The sequence below is a fragment of the Cibotium barometz genome, chromosome 31, assembly GCF_041138505.1.
Source record: "Cibotium barometz isolate CiBa-2024 chromosome 31, ASM4113850v1, whole genome shotgun sequence".
NCBI classification, from domain to species: Eukaryota; Viridiplantae; Streptophyta; class Polypodiopsida; order Cyatheales; family Cibotiaceae; genus Cibotium; species Cibotium barometz.
Window position 1 is genome coordinate 47,416,785 of NC_141076.1, and position 8,235 is coordinate 47,425,019.

General features: G+C 39.8%; 1 long non-coding RNA gene across 1 annotated transcript; it reads right to left on the reverse strand.

Annotated features, from left to right (window-relative positions):
• Nucleotides 1-7,052: 7,052 nt before the first annotated feature.
• Nucleotides 7,053-7,520, reverse strand: LOC147620945 (uncharacterized). Its single transcript, XR_015270064.1, has 2 exons — nt 7,381-7,520; nt 7,053-7,292 (listed from the first exon to the last, which is right to left on the reverse strand). It is a non-coding gene; the product is annotated as an uncharacterized LOC147620945 (long non-coding RNA).
• Nucleotides 7,521-8,235: the final 715 nt, after the last annotated feature.

The window sequence follows — 8,235 nt, forward strand, 5'->3', positions numbered from 1 at the left end:
CGATTATGAAAGTTAAGAACATTCCCAAATGATATTGGTTGTCATGGTGGTAACATGGAGATTTGAGTGAACCAAAAGACCTGAGGAGGTTGTCGTATGGTTGCGTAGAATGTTTCAATGAGTGGTACAAAGTCTAGAAGGTTTCTCCAAAGCGGCTTGCAAATGCAAGAAATAAGGTTCTAGCAAATGCACACAAGGAAGGTGTGGAAATCATAGCTCCCAAGAGATGGGAGGTGTGGAAAGACCTTTATGCTTGCACTACCTTGAATTGCTTGGATGCAAATGTTGTTGTCTTGTGTGAGAAAGTGTGGGCAGATTTCAACTAGGTTGTGCAGTTGATGAATCTAAGCAGCACAACTGAGGAAGAATGCAAATAATTTTAAGCAGAGTTTCAAAGCTTCATTAAAGCGGTGGTCAACACATGGGGTGAATTGAATATCATGCATTACAAGGTATTGCATAGATTTCTAAGGTTTGCACTAAAGATATCTTCTATTAATGCATTTTACAAAAATGTGGTTTTGGTCTCTGACTACAGCACATATTGTACCCTCATGCCGCCGCTGGTTCATGAACACATATGGCTCCCTTGACATGTGGAGTACCCAAGGAATGGATAAGAGTCATTATCGTCGTGCAAGAGGAGCGTACTTCAAGAACACACGACATGGAGGCAGTAAAACTCACACAAACTATCTTAAGGAAATGTTTGATTGGTTCTTTTGATACACCTTTGGCAGAAACATTTCAAGGGAGAGGACTCAAAGGTCCAAATTGGCCCAGCTTGCTAAGCGGACATGGAAGGGGAATAAAAAACCACAATGAAGGGCGGGAACAAGACCCACACGCCATGCTGCATGGTGGATAAGACAAAGGAGAGTCGAAAAGTTTGGGCCCCTATTAACATCTAGGGTTTTGGTTATATGGTCTAGGTTTTAGAAATTAGGTTATAGAGTTGGCTCTTCCAATGCTTATAAATAGCCTCCCTGGGAACCCCTTCTAATTTTTCCTTCCATTTCTTCTCTAAGAGCTCCTTGTCATGGCAACCATGAATGCTGAGGAGCTTGCACAATATTTGCTTGACCTACAGCTAACCATTCTAACTGAAGAGGAAGCCGCCTCCCTATCCCAAGAAGAACACTTGGAGAGAGGGAGATTACATTCCTACATCTAGGATTTGCAAAACCTTGGTGGCCGCATTAGCCATACTTCTTGGGTAAGAGCCTTAGAGCATCATTTGTTTCATGATGGTGTAAATTTTTTATGATTGAAAAACTTGTTTTGCAGGTTTGCAGTATAAACCAAAGTGCATTCCACCACATCACAAGTGGTAGAGCCCCCACCAGTGACCCTGCAGTGCCACAAGAAGATCAAGCCCTTGGCCCTTCACTATGCCGCAAACATTGCACAAAACTAGGAAGCTATGGTGCATAACATTGTCCAAGTACTAGAGTCCCCTCCTGATGTTTCAAGCACAATTAAATCCAGTGTAGCTCTAAGCTTGCTCTCCAAATGATCTATTTCCATAGTTAGGATCTTGTAAGGGATGGAATTTTGATGGAAAATGTTGCCTTGTAATACTCACTTCTACCCTCTATATAATACGATACCAATAAATGATAATTTTATTTTTTGCCATACATGGATTCAAGTGTCATTTTGCCATAATTTTTGTTTTTAGTTTTTCCAACTGTTGCCCTTTAATGTCAAAATTGTGGATTATCAAGCAAGGGAGATTCTCAAGTATTGTAGAATTGAGTTTTTTGGACAAAAAAACATGGGCCAAAAGGTGCGAAAATGCCCTGTGCGAGGTGCTCGGACGGAGCATTTTCCCACCCGTCTAACCCATGTGAAATGCCTCCTAACATTAGGGTTTCTTGAAATGATGATGTTTTTTTGAGCGATATATAAGGATATTTTCCTCTTTCGTCCATTTCATGCATTTGAGAGCATACATCCTCTTTGGGCCATTCATACATTTAAGACCATGGTGCGCACTAAGCAGACTTTGAAGAAAGTCTCAGAGAAGAGGAGATGAGGAGGGAAGTAGCTGCCAAGGACATCGCGAAGGAATTTAACGTCTCTATCAGTAAAAAGAAAAGGAGGGTTCTTGTGGATTATGATGACACCAATAGCAGCAGTGACACCATGCAGAGGAATGACTCCAATTAGGAGACATTCGAAGACCGATTCGGAGAGGGATGAGTCGAAGGATGCCGTTGGGGGAGTCCACATGGGCATGGAGGTTCTAGCACACCTAGAAGTAGCCTTAAAGACTCTGCCCAGAGCTCGTGCCCCTCCTAGATAGCCAGAGGCCACCGAGATTCCCAAAGAGCCCGAACGGCTCGAGTCACCTCCATAACACTGCGGTTGTAAGAGAAAGTTTTTCAAGCCCCCGCATGCATGGTGTGACCCACCAAGCTCTTTCGCGTGATCCACGATGCAAAATGCACTTTGGCTTCAAAGTATTATAGGAGATATGCCATTACTAGAAGTTGATAGAGCTGCTAATTCGGAGGGATCCATTTGCATGGACATGTAAGGAAATTCTATAGGATTACAAAAGAAGGAATGTCGCATGTAGTCCATTGCCCTTGAAGCGTTGCAAGGGAGGCGCCAGAGGCCTACCTGGTCTCCCTCATTTTGAAGACACTAACCTCTGTGCAATTCATGCCAAGGGAGTGACCATCATGATGAAGGACATGCAGGAGATGAATTTGTGGAGAGAAAGGGCCGCAAAATAGATCATCTGACTTTTAATGTAATTGGCCTATCAAGTACAAAGGTAATATTTTTGTAATTTTCAATGCAAGATAACTTTTTTATCTTTGTTTCATAGTCTCCGATTGAGTGTTTGATGCGATGAATGCAATACTTGGTCTATGAATTTAGGGTATGATCAGTCTACGAGTTTACGCTACACTCGATTGATAAATTTACGTGATTCTCAATCTATGAGTTCACTACATTTGTTTAACTGGAAGAACAACATATACAAAAGAAGGGCCAGAAGGGTGCAAAAAAGGCCTATGCGGGAGGCCAGTGGGGCGGGCAGAGGGCACTTTTGCACCCCTCTGTCCCCTTTGGATTTCGATGTTTTGTGCAATGTTTGTGGATTCAACCTTGTAATTTGAGTTCAAGCTTTTCAAATACATTTATTTTGTGTTCCATAACTTTGTAATAGTAGTGCAAGCAATCGTGATATTTCTTATAGTCTAATCATCTATAGGCCAAATGACCTTCAACTCGAAGTTGGATCAGAAAACACTAATACATCCATGTAAGAATTAAATAACTCAAAATCTCATGTCAATTCAATTCATATTCCCACCTCAAAGTAATCATATCATTTAATTTGTGAAAAGCATTCTCTCTTTATTAACACCTAAGCCATCCATGTGGAAAAAAACATGTTCACATGATGGGCCATAAGGGTGCAAAAAAGGCCTGTGTGGGAGGCCCGCACAGGGCATTTTCACCCCTTTGGATTTTGATGTTTTGTGCAATGTTTGTGGATTAAACCTTGTAATCTGAGTTCAAGTTTTTAACATTGTTGGCGAGCAAAATATGTAACTGACGAGGGTTACCTAAAAAGATTCCCTCCCAAAATGTGTCAATCTCAAAAGTGGCTTAAAAACATAGTTTTTTGAAAACACATCTAGAACTCCATGTATAAATTTAAAAATTACATGAATTTTGCTATTTTTTTCAAGATTGAGAACACGTGTGACCTTTGTAGATTTATAAACTACTATTGTTTGTGACATAAAAATAAAGTTGACTTACAAAATGACATAAGAGTCCACATAACTTAAAGAAATATTAATCTTTTTCAATTAAAAAATTATTTTTTAAATTTGATGAATGTAAGACACTTTTTTTAATGGACTTTCTTGGGAAAAATTCTACCGCTATGCATAAATATGCACATTATTTGACAAGCACTCAAAAAATATTAGAATAAATAACAATATAAGATTCATAATTTATGAAAAATTCCACAAACATTCTTGAGTCTATTTCTAGACCCAAATAGCAAAGCCTTTAGTATATACTTACCTTGATAGTTTGCATGACATAATTATTTGCTCTATTATTTATAAACAAATAGTGGGCATGCTATATAACTAGTAATGAAAAATTACGATAAAACCCATGGAGCTAGCAAAAAATGTGATGTTGCAAACATTCACAACGTCGCAACCATTGATTGTTTTGCGAGAAGCGACGTTGTCAATTTGGAGATAGATCCAAAATTATGCAAGCTAGGGTACACTTTTGGGGACACAGCTATAGTACAAGATACACATTTGTACTGGATTGCATGGGCATGGCCTATAGACAAGGTCAAGATGAAGAGTGATTTGAGTTCACATTTGATGGGAAGAAGGTTTGTAGGAAAGCATGGTATGTAATGCATGGCATTGGTAAGTCAACGTTCTATAGGATCAGAAAGAAGTTCTTGAATGGTGCATGTAATGTCAGTCATGGCAACAGTGGGATAATACGGAAGGGCATGACACATGTTGAGAAGGCAAAATAAATCATACAGGGCTTCATAGATAATAATGCCGATCAAATGCCACATAGGTCAAGGACAACTATGCATGGAGCCCGCGAGACCCAACGTGTTCTACCAGCAATGTACAAACAGGTGGACATATTGCGTGAAGTGAATGACACACTTGTCTCATTCGAATACCGGCCACTATCACAAACCATCATTCTCAAGATTGTGGAACACAGAGTTCAAGATAGTTAGTTTATCAAAAACCAGCACCTTCTCAAAATGTGACATTTGTACGGCAATCAAGGTCAAGTTGGAATCAACAAAAAATAAAGAGGAGCATGCTAGATACATGGCATAAAGAAGGGCACACATGTTGCAGCAAATGAGTTGTAGAAATGTATACTATGCTTGGAGGAGCTCTTTCGAAATGAACCCAAACAGATATTTGTGTATTATACATGATAAGATGGTGGACCAGAGCAAGACTGCCATACCACAAATTAAACCAGTTCCTAAATCTCTAAATGGGGTTGAGAGACTTCCAGTATCCTTAACAGGAATGCTCACTCATGGACATGGACAAACAGCTTATGGTCACTTTGCCTTGGGGTTATGGCCAAGTGATCCCAACTTCATAATTTCATCTCTCTCAAAATGTTTAAGAAACTTAGAAAGAGGAGAGCAACACATGTATGGTGACTTGAGCTCATAAAACTCAGATGCAAAACCACGAACACATCTTTTTTATTGTGTTTTGTCTACTATGGCCTTGTATCAGCATATGGAAGTGCTAAAGGAGAGAAACGCATATTGCAAGCAGAGCATTGAGGATGCAGATGCAGAGACACATGTAGAAACAAATGTGGATACAAAGGGAAATTATTCTTCACATATGCAGTCAGTCTTTCATATGGAAGTGCTAAAGGAGAGAAATGCATATTGCAAGCAAAGCATTGAGGATGCAGATGCAGAGACACATGTAGAAACAAATGTGGATACAGAGGGAAATTGTTCTTCACATATGCAATCTTTCATACTAACACACATGTGCAAGATAGAGGCAATGTCAATGCCTCAAGTTTAATGCCATCAAATTCAAGGACATTTTTCAAGAGATTGCCAAGGACGTTGTTGTTGCAACTTGACAATTGTGTAAAATAAGAATCGTTATGTATTTGCCTATCTATCCCTATTGGTTGCACGAGGAGTGTTTGACATGGTGCAGCTTGGTTTTCTTATGGTTGGTCATACTCATGAAGATATTGATGCATTGTTTAGTTGCTTCTCTGAGAAGTTGAGGAAACAAACCATTTTCACATTTCCACATTTGATGAAGATCTTTAGTGAGTGTGTTAGCATGCATCCAGCATCCTTTCTCCAACAAAAGGTGGCAGACTCTTCAAAGGCTTTGTCAAGGGACGCTTACATGATGGAGCCGATAGCTTGATTCGACATTCAAAGCCATTGCAATTCAGGTTTTATATGAGTGATTGAATACCTTTGATGCAATACAAAGTACACCCCAAAAATGTTGATTGGTTACCAGAAAGCGATATAGAGTTATGGAAGAGAAATGACCAGGGAGGACCCAAGCTTCCTGAAGGTTTTTTAAAAGTATTGCCACCCTTTGAGTATGTTAAGGAAAATGAGAAGGTTGTGGAGGGCTTAAAAAAACATGTCAATTGGTGGAGAGCACTTGCAAGAGAAAGGATACCAAAGTGATTATGCTAAGTGGATCAATCCGATCCTTGCCTATTGGGAGAATCTTATGCTAAACATGCAAACCCCTAGTGCAAGGGAAGACATTGGATTTCATGACTTTTGGCCAAGGAGTGTATGCAAAAAAGCTGAGCCTCTTAGCCTTTAAGTGGAGGATGATGTAGATGAAAGGTTTGATGTAATTGAGGACCATTATTGTGGTCCAATGCGCAACAGACCTGCTGAAGAGTTCAACTCGACTCTTGATGTGTCTAAAGGAGATTTTGTGCTTGTACAACCTTGTGATGCAAATTACCCAATATGGTTGGGAGTGACAACAAGTGATGTTGATCAATTTTTATTGTTAATCGATGTCATAAGTGGTTAATCATAGCATTAGTGGATCAGCTTGGCTTTGTCTATATGGGCTTTAGCCTCCTCTTAGGCTTGCCTTTTCATTATTTCTCCATCTAGCTTTCATGTTTTTTCCTATGCACTTGGGCTAACATGTCTTGGGTCAAGGAGCCATAAATTATAATAGTTTTTCAATTTGAGGCAATTGATGCACTGTTTACATGGAAATTAAATTGCGTGGCATGTTCGAGTGTGAGAGTCACTTTACTCCAAATTTAAGTTTTCAAACATAGTTAACATGCATGTGGAGCTCAATGGCAACTCATAGGGCGTTCCATTTATTTAAAACGAATTTCGATCTCTCGAATGGTGGTGGTGACCATGAAATGAATGCACAACGAGAGTTAGTGATTCATTACCTAACCAAACCAGAGTAATGTTTGAAATAGATATGGACTTGTTTTTTATGAACTCGTAATTAAAAATGCTTTTATAGGCGGATAAGGTTTTTATTCAAATGTATTTGTGAAACAGCTCACGATAGGTTACAGCAGCATAGAGGCAGGCATCACAGCGGTCGAGATGAGTAGATCACCCGATGTGCGGGATCTGATTAACTCGGCCTTGCTCGTCAACATAAAAGCGAACACGGTCGGTGCGGTAATCCGTGGTACCACTGTCGCCAGGACGCAATATCTCCACTAAGAACCCCACTAACTCGTCCTCTGATCTGGGAAGATGTACACAAAAAAACACCGAATAATTAGCACTAAACCATATATGCGAGTTCCAACAATTTTCAGCGCCTGCTTACTTACCATCCTCGGGTGGCGGGACTAGTCTGTCGGCAGGGCAGTTCGCTGCAGCCATTCTGACACTTGGTAACGAAACAAACTAATATGATGATGATGAGGACGAGGACGAGGACGAGGACGAGGACGAGGATTTTATACTCCCACCACCACGAAGGAATTCTATCACGAATTTCATCACGTTCCCTTCTTATCCTCTCCACGTCCAAAATTTCATCGCGTGCCCTTATCCTTTCCACGTCCCTCAACCTCTTCCACTTCAATAAACCTCAATGTGATCCACGTGCAGTGGGCTCTCGATTTTGAAAGGTAAACCATAACGTAAATGCAGTGCGCTCTCACATTTGTAACCTACTTTTCTCTCTCTCTCTCTCTCTCTCTCTCTCTCTCTATATATATATATATATATATAGATAGATAGATATATATACACAGCCGTATGTAAAAACATTGAGAAACAAAATGAAAGAATAGAAGCAAGAATACAAAGGAATGGATTTAAGAATACAAGTCAAATCTATGGGATTTTTTTTCTTATTTTCTATAAATATATATATATATATATACATATACATATATACATATATATATATACATATACATATATATACATACATACATACATATACACACACACACACACACATGTATATGGTAGGGTTTGTGGATCAAATGGTGGGGCTGGCTCAAAATGGGCGAATGAAGAACCCCCCTGTTGGGGAGATAATTCAAGAGACCTAGTGCTACTTTTACCAAAGCAAAAGCACCCTGGTCCCCCCTCGGTACTACGTCTACTAGACCCCTAGACTCCTTATGACATTGTGGTGGTGAAGATGGATGTGAGGGAGTGGGGGTGGTTTT